A 23,561-nucleotide genomic window follows, 5' to 3' on the forward strand; every position below is an offset into this window, starting at 1 on the left:
TACGCACTCATGAATTTATTTAGAAGGTTTCTGTGTTTTTGAAAAAAGGCAGAGGGAAAATAGTGGAAATTACTCAAGAACCCTGTTGATTTTGGTGCACTTGGGATCAAGGACACACATTCTCTTTCCTGTGTATGCTGAAAGACCATTAAGGGAGGTGTTTGGAGAGCTGCGCCCTGGGACCTGTGCTCCGGGCTCCTGTCCTTTTTAGCATCTGGGCTGTTGTCTGTGGTCCCTCCAGACAATCAGGCTGCTCAATGCTGCTCAAGAGCCACTGGCACAGCTTGTGCTTAAGAAGCCACCGCTTGACATTGATAATCTGGCTGTCTGTCAAACTATGTCTGGTCTTTCCTTTGTGGCTAAGTACGTGCAGCTGTTTGTGGTGAGTGAGTTTGCAGGGTAGCAGACACATACATGGGTATATACGTATTGCTTCATCAGTCTTTGCCCATCAGGGTGTGGTAGAAGGACTGTCAGCCCCATGGTCTTCTGAACACAAATGCCCTCTGCTTTCTGCTGGGTCCTTCCATGGTCTTCAGTAGTCTCAATGTCTCCTTGTAGAAGCTGCAGAGCTGGGCGAGGACAGCACTGATCGCTCTGCCTTGGGGAGGAATATTTTAGTTTCCTCACAGAGTGAGACCAGGCAACGGCCTCTCTCGGCTCTGCGGCGCGGGGGGTTGTGCGGAGGGAGGTCTCTCGGTCAGCCAGGCTGCGCAGGGGGAAGCGGGGCCGTGGGACCTGCAGTTCTCTGTGCCCGCAGGTCGCAGCCACCCTAATGCCACTCTCAGTCCCAGTTACCCAGTTTCCAAAGGAGATTAGGATGTCGCTGGGAGCCCTCTGGCTGCAGACCAGTCCGGGCAGAGCAAGGGAGGTGACTGTCAGTAGCTGGGAGATGGATCGGGAGGTACGGATGGAGGCGGCTCCTGTCCCAGCACAGCCTGGCCCTCCCAACACACATCTCTTTTGTCACCCACATGTGCAGCTGGGGGGTCTGGTCAGACCCTGGGGTTACAGTAGGAAGATCAGGTGACAAAGACAGCTTTCTCTCTGCCGTGTTTGGCCAGGAGCACATTGCTACTTGTCTCGGAGTCAGACGTCGCTGCTGTGAACCACGACATTGGAACCTCCGTCAGATGACACTTAACATTGCATTTGCTCTGGGTAAAGGCCAGAGAGGAGAAACGGAAACCTTTCAGCGCGAGGAATAGCTGACCTGCAGAATTCCCATCTGCTGTGTATGAGATGAAGCAGCTAAGAATGGGCAAGTACCAGAGAGAAGCTTTTAAGCGTCACCACCTCGTATGAATTGCCCATTCTTCTGCTGTGCTTCATCCATGGGTGATACTACAGCCGTCGCCATTGCCTGGTGCTCCCTCTGCCCGTGTGTCCTCTGACTGCTGAATTCAGGGGGATCTGGGCCTTTAACATAATTAAGTTTCTCTTTTATGTCTCTGTTCATGAGGCCCCTCAGTAGCTGATTATACTAATCAGAGGTGATTATTGCCAGTGCCCACTTAACCCACGTTCAAATGCAGCAGCTTGAATTCGTCTTCAGCGCCGTCTCCAGAAGAGATGAATGCAGCATCAAAGAAAATTAATTCATAGGTACATTACCCTATAGGATCAAGCTAAAATGTGGGCAAAGAGCTTTAGAGTCAGTGTACGCTCTCCTGGAAGGACACGAGCAGAAGGTGGTAGCCATGCTCTTGTTTGTGCAAGGGTTTTTTCCCCACTTCTTTGAGTTAGGCAGGATAACAGATCACAAGAATACTAATCGGAGAATATTTTACTGTGGTTGAGAGAGAACACTTTTTCCTTTATAAAAATAATAGTTATTGTTGAAAGTATGATCAGCCACATTAAAAGTATTCATTTACTCTTTTTCCCGGCCAGATCTCTGACTTGGGCACCTCTCAGCTTTTCAGATAAATACATTTGTCTGGCCATGCTGTTACTCCAGCACAGAGAAATACAGGGCTTTAAAAACACACAAAATTTGGATACCAGTCTTACCTCTACAAGAACCATCTTAAACCATTTTCCACAAAGTAAGGTGCTGGATGATGGAAATGAAAATATTCTGGTTGGTGCTCAAAAGCTTTGGTGGAATTTTGTCCTAAATGGTGATTGACTCATTTATATTGCTAATCCTTTGAAGCAGTTGCATAAAGATTCAAAGTGGCACTCAAAGATGCTGGGCAGGACAGCAAGTAGCTCCTTCCAGCCCACAGAGATGCAAGATTTTGTGCTAAGGGGGAAATCCTGCTCACAGTGGAGTAAGTGTGGTTTTTGCTCTGCCTTTAATGGAGTTTCCATTCCTTTTTCTGAACTTAAATGAGAGTGGGATTTTACCCATCTTCTCACATGATTGTGGTAAAAAAATGAATTTTACTTTTGAGTCTTTTTAAAGGAGGGAAATGAAGGTGAAACTACATAAGGCCAGAGAACAGACGCATCTTCAGAGGGAGAAGGACTCTCCCAACTGCAGGGCGTTGCTTGAAGCAGAGATGCGAGCGCTGAGCAAGCGGTGTGGCAGCAGTGCCAGCACCGCTCGGGGTGCGGGAGAAGCCGCGGCGAAGCCTGGCTGCCCTGCCCTGACAGGTGGCAGGGCTGTGCCTGGCCAAAACGCGCTCCCTCCTCCCCACCGCAGGTCAAGGGGGTGTTTGGGATAAGTGTAGGTCGTAATACCGCAGAAAGGAAAATGCCCTCTGCTTTGCAGGAGCTTTCACTGAAACTTTAGAATTCGCAAGCATGCGGACAGATAAGAAAATGCAGGGACAGCGTGTCACATAGGCAAACTCTTGGGCAGTACATTTTTATGTTGCAAGTAAATCTGACTAAAGTACTCCAGAAACATCAACCATATTCTTTACATTAAATCCAATAATTCATTATTCATCTCCCAGCTTTGATTTTGTTAAATAGCCAATACTGTAATTCAGCGGCAAGAATTTAATCCACAGAAAATTCCGTCCTTGGAGAAGATCAAAGTGAGTCCTGTGGTGTTAAGCACACACCTACAGCACTTGATCCTGAAAAGAAATGAAGCGCGTGTTTCAATCAGCCTATCCCTTCTCACTGGTTCCCATGCATTAACCCGCGCCTCTGCCGGAACATTTTCAGCGCCGGGATCGGGGACCTGTGGAGATCTCCACACTGGGAGAGCAGAGGTCTGAAAACGTAGCGTGCAAACGTGCGAGAGCACCAGCAGGCTGTGATGGCAATGCCTGCTCGTTCCTCTGCATCTACCAGCCCTGCAGTAAAAGATGAAAAGTCTCTTGGGGGATATAAATACGCAAGATAAGTGCGTACAATAGAACACAAAGGTGAAATGGCTCTGTTTATCGGGCACAATTAAAATGAATAGAGGATGACTGTAAAGATCTTTCTTTACATGACACAGTGTCAAGGCAACAGTGTTGTGCAATAGCACCGACACAATTAACGCCGTGTCCCTGCCTTGGACAGCACTGGGAAACCCAGGAACGGGGCTCTGGCTGGTCTCGCCCGCGCGCTCCTCTGCCGCATCCCACAGTCACAGCGAAACCTACACGGAACCAGCGTCTTCGGATCAAGGCAAGGGTGCTTTTTCCACTTTGTTGCCTCTATTCTTCCCTTTCCTTTTGGTTTGCATTCTGCTAAGCCTCACAGCTACTGCTGCGTGAAAAGCGAAAACATCACGGTGAATTTCTGGGCATACTCTGGAGCGAGACGAGGCTGAGGTGCCTGATCCTGTACCAGAGCCTGGCTCTCGACTTGGCACTGCATAGTGCAAACATTTCCTGGTTACGAATTTTTGCAGTATGTAATTTAAAGGCTAGTTTAGACAACCCTTTGCTCTGGATGAAAAATTGTGCATGGGAGTGTGACCTGGCAAAATACAGCCCAAGCTATCCCTCTGTTTCTTCATTTAATTATGTTACTCCTTAATGGTGTCTGCCAGGCTGTACGATTCTCCAGTCTGGTGTGTGAGTGCAGCAGGGAGAGGCTGGCTTATATATATATATATATATATATATATATATATATATATATATGTGTGTGTGTGTGTGTGTGTGTGTGTGTCTGTGTGTGTCTGTGTATGTATTTTTTTATTCTTTACTGTTCTTATTTTCTGGCCAAAACCAGTTCTGTCTTGGTTTTATTGCTGCTGGCATGTCTTTGCAACACAGCATTGTTAAAAACTAGCGATATAAACAAATCTGAGGCTACACCAAGCATCTCAGAGCACAGCCAAAGCTGCCCAATGCCGCAGCTTGCTGAGCAATGTGTGAATTTTGTCGTGTCAGAAGTGTCTGTTTCCCCGTTCTTTTTTAACTTTCGGAAAGATCTTAGTGGAGAGTGTGTTCTTCTAAACGAAATAATCACAGTCATCGACATGAAAACTCTTTCAGCATTGCTACAGGAAAAGTAGCCCCTGCCTTCACCCAGACTGCTGTCTCTACGTGTAAGGGGGTGCAGGGAAGTTGGGTGAAATACTTCAAATAAAACATGATTTCCGGTCATGTTATTGCAATTAGCATGTAAACTGGTATTTCTGAGAGTTTTGTTTTATTAGAAGAGAGTGTTGATGCTGTTTGCTGTGCCTGCCGGGCTTGCGGGATGGGGGTGGCCGTGGAAGTGTCCGAGGAGCGGGCCTGGGCGGGCAGTGCCAGCACAACCCGGGGCAGCGGCTGGGGCACTTGGTACCTCCGGGAGAAACCTGCCCCAGCCCCAGCTCAGCCGCTCTGGGGTCGCATCCTGCCTGTGATGCCCACAGCACCCGTCCCTGGGTGCTTCATCTTCAGCGCCTCAGCTGCGGAGTGAGGAATTCTCTTTATCCCTCATCTAATTCCCCAAATGTGTGTCCGCACGCCCACGTCCCATGGGCAATGGCACCCTCTTAGTGACCATCACTCGGGTGACAGGGCTGCACTGCAGGCTGCAGAGACACCCCTTAACGCCAGTAAAAAGGGAGAGCAACGCTGCATTCGATACCTATTAGTACCTTGCCTGAAAGAGGGCAAGAAGGATTTTTCCCACAGGAATGAGGGAAGGGTTGCTGGATTTCGCATGACGAGGCTGTATGCCTCGAAAGCCCACTCTCAGTGGGAACTTGTGGCAACCAGCACAACCACGCTGTTTGCTTTACCTCTGATAAGAAAGAAAATAAGAAATATTAACTGTGTGTGCAAAGGTGCCCTTTCTCTTGTCTTCATCAATAACAGCCAATGTTCCTCAGGGTTATTGCTGTAACAACATCACTTCCCTTTCCTCAGTGGCATCAAGTTTATATCCAAAAACTCCTAGCAAAGACTTTTGTCCGCTGTCCTCTCTTTGGTTCTGCTTTTGTCCCCCGTGCCACGCTTTGGGGTGCTGGCATGTGCCAAGGACAGGGCTGTGCAGGCAAGCTTCCCGCCTGCCCCCTTCCTTAGGCAGAGCGAGGGCTGGGAGAGGGCTGGGGATTTTGGCTGAGCCAAAAAAGCCGGCGGCCAGGTATGCCAGCTGTGGGAACACGCTCCTGGGCAGGACTGTGCTCCCAGCAGGAGCAGATCTCCCAGCACTGCACAGGCTGATGAGCAGCTTTCCAGGAGGAGTTGAAGGAGGGGGAAAAACAAAAAAAATCCCCCAAAATCCCACCAAAAAATCTAGCTAGTTAGTAAGAGCGAGTGCACCCAGTTTTGGAAAGGGATTACACGACGCAGCTGCTTGCCGCAGCCCCTGGGCCTGGGCCGGGGACCCAAGCGATGCCCCCAGCCCCGCGTTCCCCCGGCTCACCCCAACCGCAGCGTAAACCACGCGTTTCCCACCGCAGCACCCCAGCAAGCGCCAACCCGCTCCCGGCAGCACCCCGAGAAGAGAAAGGGGGAGGCTACAGCCCAGCCATGCCACAGCTTTGGGTACCCGCTGCCTCCAGAACCGAGAGGAGGAGAAATCAAAATCCCCGGCAATCAGCGTTACCTAATGGAAGCGGCGAAAAGCGGCCCCACCTCCGGCTCTCGGCAGCCACCGCCGCCGGCTCCCGGCCCGCAGCTGGGCACGGTTGCGCGAGCGGGGAGCGAGGAAGGAGCAGCCCGCTTTCCCCGGGGAGGGGGGACAAGGATTATGGTAGAGAAAGGGAATTAAAAAAAAAAGAAAAAAAAAGAGTCGTACGAGGAAGGAAGCAGCAAATGTTCAGCGGGTGACTCACGGCACGGGGTGACTAATCCCGCACCGCGCCGGGCGCGGAATCGGTGCCGAACCCCTCTCAAGTGAACGCAGCGCGGCGGCGGGACCCGGGCGGGGGGCAGCGGGCGGGCGCTGAGACCCTGCTGCCGCCCTCCGCGCAGCCCGGGCCGTGCCCCCTCCCCGCCCGGGGACCGGGCAGCAGCGGCCGGTGCCGGCCGGGCTCCGCGGCCGCGTCCAGCCCCGCCGCCGGTGACCCACTTCCCGCCGGCCCCTCCCTGCCCTGCCCGGGCTCCGCGCCCGTTCTCAGCCCGCCGGGGGGGGGGGGGGGGCTGCCGGTGGCGGCGGAGGGGGGGCGGGGGGGGAGGAGCGCGCCTGTGCAGTGCCGGGAGGCCGGGCTGAGCCCGCCGCCGCGTTACACAACCCGCCGCAGCCGGCCAGTTTCACAAGTCCCGCCGGCAGCCCGCAACCCGCCTCGCGCCCACCCCGCACGCCATGTGCCCCCCGGGCGGCGGGACCCCGGGGCCGGGCACGGCACGGAGAGCGGCTCCGGGACGCGCATCCTCCCGGACGGTACGTACGGCCCTACGGGGAGCGCGGACCCCAGCGGGGGGGGGGGGTGGTGCGGGAATGGGGGGGTGGGGACCTGAGGGGAGCCCCAGGAAGAGCCCCCGCTGCGGAGCCGCACCCGTCTCTTCGCCCTGCCCTCGCCTGAACACCGCCAGGACCGTCCCCATCAAGTTTTGGAGAGAAAAATTTACACCCGCAACTTCACCCGTCTAATTTCTCCCCCCCCCCCGAAAAAAAACCCCAGACCCCGGTGGGTCGGCAGGGTTTCCCGTCGCGGCGGGGAGGGGTCTCGGGATGCTGGGGGGAGCGCGGCCGCGTCCCGACGGCTCGGCACCCGCGGAGCCCGGGCTGGGGACCGGCGCGGGAGGAGCCTCGGGACTGGGCACAGCGGAGAGCTGCGGGGTGTCGGGGTGCGGGGAAGGCGATTTGCCGGAGGCTAAAATGGACCCGACCGCAGTTTTTGTCGTTCCGTCTTGAATTTCTGTCGTTCTGGGAATGCGTTTGTCTGCAAACACGGCGGGGGGGGGGGGGGGGCGGAATCTCCGAATTTGAGCTTCAAGATAGCATCTAAAATCCCGGTTTAAAAGTTACGCCTCCCACCAGGGTTCTTGCGTGGTTTGATTTTACAGACTGTTTGCGCTGTAAGCGGGGAGTTGTGAAGGCTCCGAAAGCCCCTCGTGCGTTCCAGCTGAGGGTTTGTGGACGCTAACTCCAAGGCTTGGTCCTCAACGGCAGAAGTTGCCAGCTGATGGCTCCGGGTGGCTTGAGCTGGAAGCACGGTGCAGAGCTGAGCCCTGCCTGGCTCCTAAGTGAGGTGTCAGCCGCGCTTTAGAGAGCACTTGGCCTTAGTAAAATGCCACAGTCCCCAAAAGCGGGAGGCTCCTGAGCCGTCCGCACCGCAGGTCCCTCCCGAGTGGATTTGGAGAAGTTCAGCACAGCAGTCCCTCTTTGGGGACAGAACTGGCACCCGAGTGCCAGCTAGCAGGCATCCCTGAACGAGGTTGCCTGCTTCAGCAGGCGAGTAGCCCTGGAGATAGCGTACCTGGCATCAAAGCTGTTAAAACGTCCCGTGCTTTGCGAGGGTGCGGTGTAACCTGGGACGGCAGAGTTATTTATTAGCCTGAGTTCATTTCATCGCGTGCGGTGAAAGCGGCGGTGCTGATGCAGCTGGTGGGACAAGACGTTCTGCTGTATGGATGGCAAAACGTCAGGAGTCGCTTCGTTTTTAGGCAGAATGCCGGTGCTCCCCTGTCTGGATTTTACTGGATCGCTGCTCGCTCATCCCTAGCTCGGGAAATGGGAACTTGCCTTAAAGAGGCAGCTCTTCGTGCTTTTGATACCTCGGCTGTACAGTCCTCCTAGGTGCTACGGTTGTTGTTTGAAGCAGCAGGTAAGCTTCAGGCGTGTGCAGTGTGACCCCCTTGTACTGAACCTACTACAACACGCGCTGTTTCGGTGCGGGGTTGGTGTAATTTTCGTAAACTTCCTAGGCTGCGGTGCCTCGCTGTAGCTGTCCCGTCAGAAAAACACATTTGGATTTTTGGTTTTCTAGAAGCTGTATTTAAAAAGAGGTAATTACCCTGTAATGTGTTAATCGGAGCGAACCGGTGTGTCAGTGATGCATCGCGGAGGAGCAGAGCAACATAGCAACAGCACGCGGGGCTCTGGGGCTGACGAAGTTCTCACAAATGCAGCAAGCGCTAACGAGGAGCGGAGGCTCGGGAGTTAAGCCAGAAGTGGAAGTTTGTGTGGAAGCGAGGCATTTGTATCTCTTGGGCTAAACATGTCTGCTGCTGAATCTTTAGGCTTTTTCTGGAAGATGTAATAGGAAAAATGCAAATGTCTTTCAGAGTGGTTGCTTACAGCTCGCTTATTCTGCTCATTCAGAGCCGTGGATTGGAATTATTTGATCTAGTGAAAAAAGTAAGATTGGTTTGAAAATGTTTTGGTAAACTACAAACTGGAGTGAAATTTGGCAGTAAGGTATCTGATGGTTCCTGTTTTTCAGCCACTCAGACTATGTCTGTTATTTTGCTGGTTTAAGACAGACATCAAGTACTCAAAAATAGCTCAGGGTTAAAGATTAAAATTAGCAAATGAGTAGTTCATAATTAAAGTCTTATGGTGCTGGAAGCAGCATTACATTTCAGAGATACTGATGTCGAATCCAACTTCTGCTCGGTAGTAGTATCAAAAAATTGGTGGGATGTCTTGACAGTTTGGGGCTAGGGCTTGTCTATGCACAGAACTTGCGTTGTTTTGCCTTAAATTACGCAACCTCCCAAGATTCACATGTAATGATACAAAGGTTTTGATGCCAACATAGCTCATTCTTTCGGGACTGGCAGAATAAGCTATGTGCCCATACCAGAACAACAGAATCCTGGCCGTACTGGAAGAGTTATGGATTCTACTGGAATAATATGGCTTTAACTGAAACAGTAAAACCTGTAAAAACGAGAATAGTGCGGACCAGCCTTTGCTGGTGTTATTGAAATGATTCACCTCTGTATCACTTCAGTTCCAAATCTCTGTTAAGGGAGTCGGGCGGGTACAACACCTGTATTTATTGGTCACGGCCTGGATGACGCCCTTCGTTCACGCCACGCTGTGTTCACCCGAGGCCACGCTCTGCACGATGAGCCCCGCGTCGTCCCGCTGCCACAGGGGCTCTGCGCCCGTTTGCTCGCCTGGCTGCAGCTCCGCTGCGTCAGGCCCCTTCTGCTGCCCAGGCTGAGGCCATTCCTCTTTTTTCCCTTGCTTCGATGCTACTTTTGGTGCATGCGGGACTGTGTTGCGCAGCGCAGCTCCTTGCCCCGTGGCCCGTATGCCGAGCAAGCAGTGGCCCTGTGCAGAAGCCCTGCAAAAGCCTCTTTGTTGTTACCCCAGTCCCACGTGAGCCCCGTTTTACGTGAGGGTGAGGTGGTGACGAGGCCTCGACAAGCGCTCTGTGCACAGCTGGGCTTGCCGGCTGCACATCTGCTCGGCCCCAGAAGCACCAGATTCAGTCAAACTGCAGAGGTGTGTGCAATTAATGAGCAACTTTGACCTGCTTCATATTACGTTATTGGCTTTGGCCTTGTCTACATGGGGAGAGTATGCCAATTTAGTTTAAGTCTGTTTTTAAAGTGATTTGATTAACCTGATGTGACCTCGTGTAAGGACCTGCTTATTTCGGTTCAAATGAACTTATTTGGGCTCAGCCCAAACCTGCGCTTAGTCCATTTACACAGAACTGAAATTAGCCGTGCCTGAACCGAAAGGAGAACTGACTGGTGTCTCTAAAAAATGACACAATTTTCTCATGTAAGCAGAACTTTCTGTGGAATCTGGAACAGAGTGTCATTACTAAATCTGCAGGAGCCTTAAAGCTATTTGTAGCAAACTTTGGAAAAAAAAAAACAAACCCCAACACCAAAGAAAACAAGCAAAACTTAAATATTGCCAGTCCTGGAATACTGAAAGCAGTGGCACAAGGCTCGCCTGGCTTGCAGCAAGGCTCTCCCAGGGCTCCGCAGCTGCAGAAGAGGGGAAGCAGTTGTGTCCTGTACACGGAGTCCCTGTGCAGTCAGAAAATTAAAAGCGGCGCAGGGAACTATAGGCCTGCTGGTTTGAATGCAATAGTACAGAGTGTCTCATGACGTATTTTGTAGGAAAGAATAATTAAGCATTGAAATAATGAGGAAGCAGGCTACATTACAACAAGATTTTATCACAGGTGGATTGTGCTACACTAATCTAACATCTTTTTTATATAACAGATTATCTAGGTGAGGTAAGGCAGGAATGTAATTTATCTAAAGCCAAACATTTGATACCATGCCCCACAGGACATTATTGCTTAAAATGAAGATAGTGCTTCAATACAAGAATTGAAAGGTGGAAAAGGAGCTGGCCAAGGAAAAGACACAACAGTTGCATGCGAGTAAAGTTGTCTGAATGGAGCAAGGTGTTCCAAGAGAGTCAGCAGGATGGAGAGAGGTTAGTGCTGTTGCTCCCTTGGGCCCAGGCTTGCGCCTGTTGAACGGAGTGGCTGGAGCTCTGGGTAGGGTCTGGGTGTGTGCCCAGGTGCTGCGCAGGATGACGCAAAGTTGGGAGGCATTGTCAATAAGGAGGAGGATCCGATTATCATATGAAAGGAATTTAGATGACTTTGTTGATTGGAGTGATAGAAATAAAATGACATTTAATAGTGCTGAGTGCGAAGTCATGCAAAGTTTTAAGCGTGGAGACCAGCAACAAGAATTTCCAGTGTAGAAACAGGAGCTCATCAGCTGTGTGTGACAGAAGGGAGAGATGTGGATGCACTGGCTGGTCAGGAGGTAGCTGCAAGCAAGCAGTGCGATACGGCTGTGAAAGAGACCACTGACATCCTTGGATATCAGAGAAAAAGAATATGAGAGATTCAGGGAAATATGATGTTATCATTGTACAAATCATCCTACAGAACGTTGGTACAAGAGCTTTCCGTTGCTCATGGAGTAGCCCATTGGGATTTTGCATAGCCTTGGACACCCCGTCAAGAAAATGTTAAATTACAACAGGAGGAGGGCTAGAGTGGTTACACAAAGGGACCATCTATTGTATGAGGTGAGGTTAAAGAGCATCGTTTGTTTAGCTCTGACCACTTGAAAAAATGGACAAGTTGCAGTAGGTCTTTTTACACACAGTTGGGACTGAATAGCAAGAAGGCAGAAAACCCAAGTCAAATAATAGCATTGGCACAAGATCAAATTGTCAAAGTTGGTCATGAATAAATTTGGATGGGAAATTAGAAGAAAGCTTCTGGCTGCCTAAGGATCGAAGTTGTGTAATAGCCTTTCAATTAGGGTAGTTTTGAGATAGATCTTGATAATCTTATGAAAGAGATTATACAATTAAGTTAGAGAGTTCCTGGAGATAGGAAATGAAGTTTGCAGAGTTAGTCCTCTAGTCTCCAGTATAGTCGTGTTTTTAATGTGAGGTTGAAAGGAGGATGGACCTTGTTCTCTTTGGACTATTAACCCCATGCACCAAGGCTTCTGCTGTTTTCTTGGGGGCCAAAGCAAGAATGAATTTTCCCCATTGCTGCAGATTTGAGTCTTTTTTTTTTCCCATATTTGCCTTCCTCTCAAGCACTAGACATTGAAAGTATGTCTAGTTTCTGCACTAGACGGACACGATTGCCTGCAGTTTTTTCTGGCACGCTCCCTGGTTTAACCTGTTCGTCAGATTTTGGACCAGAGAGGCGTTTTTTCTTCAGGTTGTGTGGCCAGTGACCGTGTTGTACTTCGTGGTGTGTTTTCTGGGGTCAGTTGCTAGCGCTGTTTAGTGGACTTTGTGTGGATACAAGGATGTGCAGGGCTGGCAGTGATCTTCACCTGCCATTTCCTGTGCCACAACACAGTTTAATCTTTTGTGCTTCTGATGTGTATCGTAAATTTGTTGTAGGACATGAGGACGTGTTCTGAAGCTCCTGGTGCATCTCAGCAGGTTGAAGAGATGTTATGAAGTAGCCACTAATAGCGTTGTTTTCCGAGACTGGAGTGCTGGGGTTGGTGTTCCCTTTCTACCTGATATTCCTAAAATAAGTTGCAAAGCTGGACTTAAAATCAGCTCTGCTCTGGTGCTGATCGGAGAAAAATTCTGCAATTGTGTTGGATAACCTCTAGAAGAAAGAAGTGATTGCTGACTGTTAGTGATGGATTAGTAAGTTTAAAAACACAGTTTTGTTATAGGAAAGTTGAATGTATAATGTGCATCTTATTACAAGAAAGAGAGCAGGAAAGAAAAAAAACGACAGAAAGCAAGCAGGCAAGCAAGCTTGACTTAGCCTGAAGCAGAGATCACATACCTGATAAGCTGCCGGTAAAGAGAAATTGAAATCTGGAAAAATGACAGTGCAGATGAGGACAGTATTGACATGGTGGAAGAGGAAGTGTGTTAACCAAACTCCACGGAGTTGCTGAAATGCGTTGAATCATCTGACTGTGACTTGTATTCTTAGGCAAACACAATTGTATAATTGATTAATTTGTCAACACTTCTTTAGTGTGTAACACTATGGTAACCAAGAGGCTGGCTAAATATGGCCACGGAGAGCACTGTAAAACATCTTTCCTTAGGAGGGGGGGGGGAAGGCAGAGCAAGACCTGGGAGCTCTAGGTTTGGAGGACTGATACACGCACACGCAAACACACCCAAGCACATGCGTGAGCAGCTGGAAATGGCCTCCTGTTGATGGTGGGGGAAGACAAGCATGGGATGGTTTGCCGGTGATGTACGCATTCTGGATATGGTTGAAGAGGTGACACTGGCAGACAACTGCCCTGAACACTGGTGCTACCTGACCTTTGCAGAGCAGATGGACTGGGGACAATTATGCCATCCTCCCGCCGGGTCCCTTATACCCGGGGGTCTCTAGCAGGCAGGGAGAGCAAAGGGCTTGGTCTTCCCTGCGCCACCCTGGACATCACCCTCCGCCAGCTCCTGGGACCACGGTCCTCCAGAGATACTTCTCAGGGACGTGTTGTGTGAGACAGAAACGTGTGGAGTTTCACCCCGGGCGCCCTGGGCTTGGCCGGTGGCTGGGCTGTCCCCGCGGCGGCCACCCATGCTGGCTCTGCGCAGGTGTTTGGGCAAGCCTCTCTCTTCCCGACGGCAGTGCCACGGCTCGGCAGACGCTGCGCCTCTGTCTCCCCGCAATTAGTGTTCCCCCTCGTCTATCAGTGATCTGTAAGTCAATGTGAGGTGCTTTGTTGAAGGCCAGCTATAGGCAGGTTGATTGATTGCTTGATTGATTGACTAATAGATAAGCCCAGAGATGTTTGTAGGTGTGTTTATTCTTGTTTACAAACTACCCAAGCTTTGGCAAGATTTTCGAGTATGTAGCAATAGCAGGAATCATATCCATAAAAATGCTGATCTCCTCTCTTGCTTCATCTGTTCAGCCCACAAACACACGCATACACACATGCTTAAAAGAAGGTTGGTTTGCTCTCTTCTGGGCTCAGCCTACTTTAGCCTTGTTTTAACTCACAGCGCAGTGTGGCACGTTGCTTCAGGACAATAAAGTTTTGACCATAAACAACACACTAAGTAAACCACTTTTTTTGAGAAATAAATGAACAAGAGGTGAGGTCCCGTTGCCATTAATTATTTTGCATAGACATGGCAGCATTGTAGGAACATTCTCAAGCAAATGCAGAGGCTCTATCTGAAGGGAGTGGGATGAATCCTGGCCCTGATGAAGGCAAAGGTTGAACTTCCATCAACTTCTGTGCAGTGAGGACCTCTCCAAGAGCATCAGCCCAAGAGAAAAAATAAATGTTCCTGGGTGTCAGCCCTTGGGTTTAGGCTGTTCAAGGCTCTACTGCACAAACTGCGAAGATGTTTTTGTGTATAGAGGAGGATGCTGTTGTTTGGTCCACTGTTGGCTTGTCACAGCAAACGCTGCAATTAGAGAGGCTGTAATAGCCGGGGAGGGTTACACCCCTCGCTGAGGAAGTTTGGCCGTAAACCTGTTTGTCCTGTCTCTGAGTGCAGTGTACTCTGGCACGATTTACAGTAAATTAAAAATACTCACTCTGATCAAACTGTTTCCAACCAAATTTTACGAAGTGATGCATGAAGTGTGTGTGTTAAGTGAGTCATGTGCGGCAAAAAGACGGGACTTTGGCTGACTCCGCTGCTGATGTGTATATTAAAGATCAATATCAACAGTTTGCTTTTTCTCTCAAATAGAATAATTGGAATGGCGTCATTGGGGGGCAGGCCTGTAATGGAAGGGGCACAGTAGGAAGCATTAATAAAACAAACTCTTTGTGCTAATCTGAACACCTACATTTGCCATTTAATCTTGCTTATTGCAGAGGGCTGAGCCTTGTCATTAGTGGAGACAATGTGTCAACATAGAAAAAGGGAGTTACTTATTTTCTTCCCGTCATCAGCTCTGGGGTTAGCCTCCCACAGGGCAGCAGTGATGTGGAGCGGTGTAATTGCAGAGGGAGTGTACGCTGGCCCTTGGGTGCCTGGGACAGACAGTTCTCATTGCTCGTTCTGCCGGAGCATGGGCTTCTGTGAAGCTAAATCACTTTCTTCTCTGGGACATCTTCACGTCTCTTGGGACTTGGCTCTTCAACTGCAAGACCTCCTGGTATCTGTGTCTCACCGGGGCCAGAGCAGAAGTCTGTTATTTGGGAAAGTTTGCACCACGTGGGAACCCTTGCTGAAAATTTTGTTGCATGGGAAAATTGTCTACAACTCCATTTTTCTACTTTCTGGTAATAGTAAAGAGTTTGGAAGGAGAGGGTCCCAGGAGAAGGCTGTTAGAGTAGGAGAGTGTGTATGATTCTGCAGTAGGCCTGTATACTGTCTGGAAAGGGCAAAGATCCATTGCCTAAAATGGGAGAAGAATAAATGCAATGGGCTAAAACTGCCGCTAAACCATTTGGAAACAAGAAATGAGACTGAATCAGAACTTTGTCTTATCCATGGCACATGTTTTGAATCCGGAGCCAAATTCCCTGTCGTGGGTATATTCGGAGTTAAAAAAGGCAACTAGTAGAGCTATCAAGATCTAGAATGTTAGACCAATTAGTTAGTTGGTAGTAGGCTGTTGTGACTAGAGCAGAATCTCTGCTTTCGTTTGAGGGATGGAAAAAAGACTAATGCAAAGAAGAACAACTTCTGTGTTTTGATTTTTTTTTTGAAGGAAAGCATATGAGTATTAATATGTGATCCAGCTGGAATAGCATCTATCTTAAAAATTGTCCTTAGAGATAGTGTATTATATTAACATGAATTTGATTGCACGGTAAGTAAAATTTTATAAATATACATCATCATCTTATTTCAAAAGCTGCAGCACTGAGGAAACTATTCTGGGATTTTCTAATATAGTCTGGTTTGAATTGTTCGAATAAAAAGAGATATCAGTGAATAAATCAGATAATGAGCTTCTTTACATGGAAGGCATAATGCCTATTTATGCTGTATAGAAGTCCTAAGAGAGATGAATTGTCAGTTTAATCTTCTTTGGATTGTGTTTGAAATCTACTTTTATGAGGCATTCTTGACTGTTCCAGAGATTACTGTCAGACACTTATATAGACTTTGTTTATATTTGATTTACAGCTCGACAAGGTCCTTTGCAGGCAAATGTTCATTTTCTTCAGTAGTTTTTATTTGGTTCCTTGTCCTTGAAGTAAAATTTATAGTGGTTAGAGGTGTTGCCAAAAGTTTTGTTCTGACTTAGTTGCTGTTGTCAGAAGGTAGGGAGCCCTGTTCTCTCCATGGATGCACCTCAGCAGAAGGAGCAGCCACACCGATCACCTCTTTTATCACCGGCATCTCTGACACAGCGCTGCAGAGCTGTGCAGCTGACCTGAGAGGGGCGAAGATTTCTCCCTTGCTCTGTGCAGTGGCAAAGAGTACGAGGTTTAGAGCCATTGCGATAAATACTTGCTTTTCCTGCTTTTTTGTAAGTTCTTGTGATGGGTTTCCTGTGGAAAAGAGGGTTGCTGGATGAATTGAATCAGATTATTAAACATTAGATTTCTCTCTCTGTCTCTAACGGTGCATTGGCATTGACTGTTTACCCCTAAAACAGCTATTTTTTTGAGCAAAAATGTGAAATTTATTTTTGTGTTTTTCCTGACATGAACGTCACGCTTTGTTAGGGAATCATTCTCAATCAGCTTTACTAGCAGCTGATTTTCCTCCCAGCCTTGCAACACTTGCAGCAGCTTCAATCAAAGAGCCCCGATGGGGAAACATTGCTGGCAGGATGACATGCGATGCCGCAGTCTGATGGAGCAGGATTGCTGCTCTGCATAGGAGAAGCAAACAGCTGTGAGATATTAAAAACTTTTGACAGGGATAGGAAGATAATTCTCAAGATAATTCCGCGTCAAGCTCTGCTCTAACTTCGATCTCCTGCCAGGCTTCCTAAGCCCTGGGTCATAAGGTTAGAGAAAATTGTGGGCTGACTGTGTCATCCTTCACCTGTAGATACAGAACTTCCCAACTGCAGTCAGTCACCACCAGAGCCGGACAGCCTGTCGTCACCCTCCAATTAGGGATGACTGTTTCTAAAACATTAGCATTCATGTCAGGTCTAGATACGGATCAGCGCAGGCTTAAATCATTGTCAGGAGCAGATGTGAGATACCTAATCAGTTATTTCCTAAGGAAAATGAGTTTGATTGCATGAATAGTTGTAAATATTTCATTCAGCCATTCAGCTACCATGGCAGTGGTAAACAAGCTTCTCAGGCTGAAGAGAAGCGTTTTGTGGTGCTGTACTTGATTTCTTATTCGTTTAAACTTTAGCATAAAAGAAAGCAGCTTAGGTACTTTGGATTACTTTTTGTGACGGCACTGATCATAACCAGGGGCTCACTTTGAAGAGAGCCAAACATGCTTAACCCTGATAAACACGGCCAGCTTCATCCCAGTTTACAACATGCGGCATTTGTCCACAGGATGAGCACAGAGCTGCCGATTTTGCCACTGGGACGTGGTCACGGCGCAAGAATTGGTGTTGGCTTCAGCAGGAAGGCGACAGCCGGAGCACCCAAACGTCCATCCTCTGCCTCGGTTTTGCCCCTGGCCACCCGATGCCAGGCTGCGGTGGTGGGCACGGTCCTTGGCGGGGAGGTGAGCCAGGTCTAGGTGTTCTGTGCCGCTTGACAACTCTGCTGGGTCTTTGAAGCGTTGGCCGGACATAAGCAATAATTAAGGACACAGTTTTAATTTCGTATTCGTTTTGTGCTTCTCACTCGTTGAAAACAAAACTGAGTTAAATTGGAAGAGGCTTTAATGTCCAGTCGGGACGGGTGTAATACCAATTTCAGTGAAGTAGATAGGAATTTTACTGCTGATCTTTTGCAGAAGGGCTGATGAGAGGAAGAAAAGGAAGGAGGGGGTTAGCTTTTCTCTCTGCCTAATTGAACATTTTCCCTGCTAGAGTTTTGGCTCAGCTATTGTATAGTTTGCTTGTGAGTTTTAGGAGACACGCACAACAGCAGTGCATGAAAGAGAGAGACTGGGAGTACAGATGGTCGTTGCCTCTTGAACACGGTGTGAAATTCTGAGGAAACTGGGACTGCCAGCTAAAGGTCATGGGCATTTTTAACTTCTGCTGCTGGCTTCGTGCTACTGCGTCAATGCTTGTCAGGGATCTTGCTGGCCTTGGTGATATTATGTAGTCAGATCATCACAGAAACAAGCTCCCTTTTTACCCATGTGTGTTTTATGCATGTACATTACAGTATGAGTCTTTCCCTCAGCTGAATTTAATGTGTATTTTCGCAGCCAGCCGTTAAATACAGTATGGACATTGTTAGTATATGGATGTATGGTTTAAGGAGCTTTGGTCAGGAAAGCTCTAGGTAAGAAATTCATGTTTATCCTAATTCTGGAAAGCACAAATAAATCCAAATAAATCTCACTGTCTCCACCCACGAATTACACAGATGGTTAAAAACAGAGGCATGTGCCAATGGATCTGGCGAAATGAAGGGCCAAGCTCTTCGATGCGCTTTTCACTCCATCGCAGGTGAGGCGCAATCTCCCACTGCAGCCTTTTCAGCTGGCCTGGTCTCTTGCTTGAGACCTTGTCAGCCACATCCATAGAGCCAGGATTGCTCAGCAGGATGGCAGCATCCATCGCTGCTGCTGCTAACTACTTCATAGAGGAGAGTTACCCTTCAAGAGAGATAGACTTATGTATGTATGCTTGCACAATTGTAATCATAGACAGTCCAGAAAAACCCACAAGTCCTTAGTTTCAGGCATACCCATCCTTGTGGGACAGGACTGGTTCTCTGCCCCATGTCCTTCCCCGCCTGTCCGTGCTGCAGCGGGTGACGGGGGACCGGGCGCTCAGCAGCACTGGGCAGAGCGGCTAAGCAGAAACGCTGCTGTTTGATCCGTTCCCTTTGCCCTGAGTCTCTGTGCTTACTCAAATCTTTTTTACATGAACATTATCTGGGAGGGACACATCTTTTTTGGTCGTAAATAGTTAAAAAAAAAAACCTCCAAGACAATCCCCAAGGCAAAGTGGGCATTCAGTCATGCTGAGTCATATTTTGTTATTATGGCTGATTATCCAGCCAACCATGCAAATAAACTGCAAGAGAAAAAAAAGGATATGTATGTGAATATCTTATCTACGACAGAATGAGGCCTTGGGTCTTTGTGCGTAATATGTGTAACTATAATGACCTAGTATGAAAGTGTTCCAGTGACTGACATATTTGCAGTCTGAAAAAGATATAAAAGTAATAAGAGAGAGAGTGAGATCTGTGGATGTTTATCTTCTCTTTTCTTTCTGAAGGAAAGTTTTGCTTTCTCATTAGATTTCTAGTGCGTATCAGCAGTACCATGCAGAATGGTGAATATGATTGCAGTTAATTGTTTAAATATTCTTTTATTCCTGAAGCTTTCAAAACAAATAACCATCTTTTGAGGAGCTAGTTGAGAAGTGATGTGGGCAAGATAGTGCAAAAGAGAATATTGGATGTGAAGTTAAGTGTGTCAGAGAAGAGAAAGGGAAGTGTGTTGGGGGCATGTTTTAAAGAACAAAGAAAAATGGTTATATTATTAACAATAACAGTGACAGAAGTGGCAGCAATTCTTCTGGAAAATAATTTGTAAGCTTCGATAGTTCAAATCCATCCTTGGTGTAACAGTGATGGAATTACACCTGGATCAACATCTTTTCTGGTGCTTAAGTCTTCTAGTGTTAGTTAATGCAAATACTACAAATGAGCATGACTTTGTCCAAAATGCTTTTGCTGACTATATTTATCATCTGTCTTCTTCATGGTAAACAAGAAGAGACATCTGTGGAGAAGGTCTGGTAGCCACAGAAAATATTTGGCCTCATGGTGTCTGACTGGTGCCGTTATGAGCTATTCTCAGCTCAAAGAGCTGTTTTTTAGGGCAGTTGAAACACAAAAGTGTATTTGGGACCTTTTGCAACCTTGTTATAGATTTGTACTGCAGGAAGTAAAACACTGGATAGAAAAAGTGCCACTTCAAGACAGCTGTGAGTGATTTTGGAAATTCTGAGTAATGAGATGAGTTTTCTCACAATAATGCTCAAGCCTAGCCCTTAATCATACACTTGAAACAAGTGGGCTCAGACCTTACGAAAGGTGTTTACCTATTCAGCTTTAAGGCACAGGCCAAGAAATAACTTGATCGGATTAGCCGGGTTTGAATAGGAACAGCAGCAAACAGAATCAAATGACTGTGAACGATGCTGCTGTGCTCTCTATTAGAAAAATATCTGCCAGCTGCCGTTGTAGAGCATAATCCTGCAAGATGCTGACGCCTCCAGTTCCCATTGCCGGAGGGAGCTGGGCCAGGGCACTTCAGGCGTGCGGCTCCCATTACTCATCTTAGTCAAACAATGGTTTTTCTCTGAAAACCTTCTTTTCCCTGTTGTATAAAGGCTGATTCTTTTCTACCTCCTCTTTCTTGAAAGGCTCTTGACGCTGACAGGGACTGGGTGCATTGCTAGTTATTCTCAGCTGCAAGATTACAGAGATGGCAGTGGTAAGGTCAGTGGGGCATGAGCACGATTCAGCTGGAGAGCAGATGTGAGCAGATCATTTAAGGAAAGCAGCTGAAAGTCTCAGAGCCAAATGAGGATAAGACAAATTTTGAAATGTAAGGGCTTTATTTAAATTCCTTTTGACTTATGTGCACATTATACCAGGAATGCTCCAGAATTAAACACACCAAGAGGGTAAAGAAGTTTCTTATGCTTGAACTTGGACGTGTGAAGCCAAAGATGTAAAATGAGGTCAGTTAGCTCAGCTGCAGTGAATCCTTTGATATTCATTTAATGGATAAGTAGATAAAACTCTAAGTAAGCTTGCATGGGGGACTTTGAATTTTAACTGCTAAAGCTCTTTATAATTTTCTCACAGGTCTTTTACATAGAATGGACGTTGGGAAGCCTTTCTTTACCGAGAGGATGGTCAAACACTGGAACAGGCTTCCTAGAGAGGTGGTCGATGCCCCAAGCCTGTCGGTGTTGAAGAGGCCTTTGGACAATGCCCTTAGTAACACGCTTTAACTTGGTCAGCCCTGAAGTGGTCAGGCAGTTGGACTAGATGATTGTTGTAGGTCTCTTCCAACGGAGATATTCTAGTCTATTCTATAGGGCAGTTTAACTGTTCAGACAGCTAGTGCTGTTCCACTTCTCTTGCAATACGACTGCAGGTCTCCTCAACCTGTTTTCTCGTTTCCTCTGTCTCTGAACCAGAGGTGAGAGGTGGTCTGGCTCTGGGAAATTCATCATTTTGGCAGTCTTTGAGATTTGAGCCGAAGTCAAGAAGTTGAACTCTGGATCAGGAGCTGAATTCCCTTCTGGTGTAGGGAGGCTTTCAATCTGGTTCAGACCTATCTTTAATCCTTTTGTCCTAGTATTTCCTTTTTTTGAATAGCTTCCTTATGTATTGAGTTCCAGAAATTCCAGGCTGGTGATACACATGGGAAGCAGATTGCAACAGAGAGCAGATTAAATTACTCAGGTCTAGAATTACTGAGGCAGAACATTTTTTCTTCGTGTTGCTTGAAAAGGGAGAAGAATCTTCCTTTTTTTTATTTGTAGGAAGAAGTTGGAGATCAAGTGACTCTGAGCGGCCTGTTCATTGGTCAGTCAGTGATCACTTGAGGAAAAAATAATGAACTGGGTTTTCTTCCCCCTCCTTCATTTGAAAATCAGTTCTTACCAGTGCGGCGTATTTAAGGGAGTTCTAAGACTATAGTCTTAGATGCCTCAGGAAGCTTATTTTAGGAGGGAAGACTTGACTGGATGCCAATAGACAGAGCTAATCATCAGGACATCTGGATTCACTTCTTAAGTCTGCTGCATGACCTTGGGTCAATAAATTAGGTCGAGCTTTTCCAAAATGTGCATTATTTGTAGGTGCTTATGCTGGCTTTCAACATTACTGAAAATTAGGCTGCGACTACATTTACTGTTTGAAATTCAGTTGCCCAAAACTGGGACACTCGTAAGAAGAGACAGAAGTAAAATGTGTGCCCCTGTTTCCTCACTTGTACAACAAGGATAACTGTGTTTATGGAGTGTGCCGTGGCTTCCGGATGTAAAAGCGTTTGAGGAGAGAAAGGATGGCAGCAAGCTGCTTGCAAAGCGTCAAAAAAGCAGACGTGGTTCATCGCAAATCAAAGGACACTGAACAAGAATCAGACTTCCAAGACCTCCCACTTTACCAGCCAGAGGGGTCCCCAGGCCATGTAGAGGACCAAGCAGACCTAAGGAAGCGCAGAAATGACAGAGCCAAGGATAACCAGCTATCTGCAGACTGCCCGTACAGCACCCAGCCCATCCAGCTGCCTTCCCACGTGTTGCCCAACAGCAGCAGAGGAGCAGCTGTGTTTCCCTTTCTTGGAGGGGGAAGCCAGGGACGTGGCATTGAGTGTGGACAGGGCAGCGCAGGTGTAGCAAAGCCGTGTGCTTCCAGGAGGCTCTGATTTGTGTCGCATACGGTCAGTCTGTGCATGCCGGAAAGGGGCAGACCCGCTGTGCAGGTGTGGATCAACTATGCTAAACATCTGGTCACATAGTGGAAGAGTCCTGATAGTATCAGGCTTCTGTAATTAAATGGGCTAGGGAGTTGGTAGACACTTCTTGCTTTGATGGGCGATAGGAGTGTGCATCACTTTCACAGGTGCATCCTGACTCCAAGATCAACTGTGGTTGCTATCGGGTTTTGAAGTGAGCCGAGGCACGTTTATGGGGCAATGGCCAGGGGAGTACCGTAGGTAGACAGAAGATCTTTGAGTTCAAAAGAAAATCCTCCAATCCACAAGTAGCTCCCACGGTCCTGCAGCCTGTGAACAGATGGACTTTGAAGCTGACTCATACACAGCGTTTTTCTCCTCACCAGAGCACAGCACTTTGGAAGTGTAGTCCTAGAACTACCTAGGACCCACTCTTGACCCATTTGAAGGCCCCTGCTTTTACTGTGCAAGGCAAGCAGCCCTCGGGCCTTAGATTTATCTTCACATTACGAGTTCAACCTCTAGCACAAGCAAACACAAAGTACAAGTGCTCAGGTCCTCATCTGTACCATCCTCAAGCGTGTGAAATGCATTTTATGTACAAGATTAAGAAAGCCAAAGAAGAAGCAAAGCAAAAAATGTGTTGTTTGAGGAGAAAAAGAGAAGTGCTAGGGACATGAATGCTACTATTGCCTCTCCCAGTGAACTGATAGTTGCTCAGGGTGTTCCCTTGCTGAGAAAAGTAGAGGCAAAGGTATTTAGTTTAATTAGCTGATCTTCTTTGTTGTCTAGTGATTACATTTATTCTGTGCACGGGGAGAGCAGAAGGCATGACAGTAGGTAGTTTAATGACACATAGACTTTATGCAGCTATCTGCTTGGGATGAGTTTCACCAGTAGTGAGTAGAAGAGAAGACGATTTACAAGAAGGATTTCAGGGTAACACATCCAAAAAGACAGTTTTGACGTGTTTGTCCTAGTATCTACATAGCTGCCAAAACAAAATCTGAAACTGAAAGAGGACCCAATGACCTCACTTAATGCCATAAATACAGCTGATGCAGGATAAGTCTCCTTGGTGGAAGTAACACATAGCACCTCCCAGGGAGAAGCTCCAGCTTCTCTTTTCATCCCTGGAAAGGGAGCACAGGGCGTCAGGGTGCCCAGCACCCGCTTCATCAGCAGTTCTGCGGTAGGTGCAGAAGCCAACACTGCTGAGTTAGCAGAGAGTGTTGGTTTCTGTTATAAATGTTCCTAGCTGGTTTGCTCTGATAGTGTTGAAAACTATTTGGAATGAAACCCTGCAATCAGCCAGAAATTCA

At 47.7% G+C, this 23,561-nt stretch overlaps 1 protein-coding gene across 1 annotated transcript in view; it reads left to right on the top strand.

Annotated features, from left to right (window-relative positions):
* Positions 1-6,580: 6,580 nt before the first annotated feature.
* Positions 6,581-23,561, top strand: part of PASD1 (PAS domain containing repressor 1) — a 57,349-nt gene continuing 40,368 nt past the window's right edge. Inside the window, exon 1 of the mRNA XM_075435507.1 lies at positions 6,581-6,717. The gene's annotated coding sequence lies outside the window, so the exon portion shown is untranslated. The remainder of the gene's footprint in view (positions 6,718-23,561) is intronic.

This window comes from Opisthocomus hoazin, chromosome 14 (assembly GCF_030867145.1).
Source record: "Opisthocomus hoazin isolate bOpiHoa1 chromosome 14, bOpiHoa1.hap1, whole genome shotgun sequence".
NCBI lineage: Eukaryota > Metazoa > Chordata > Aves > Opisthocomiformes > Opisthocomidae > Opisthocomus > Opisthocomus hoazin.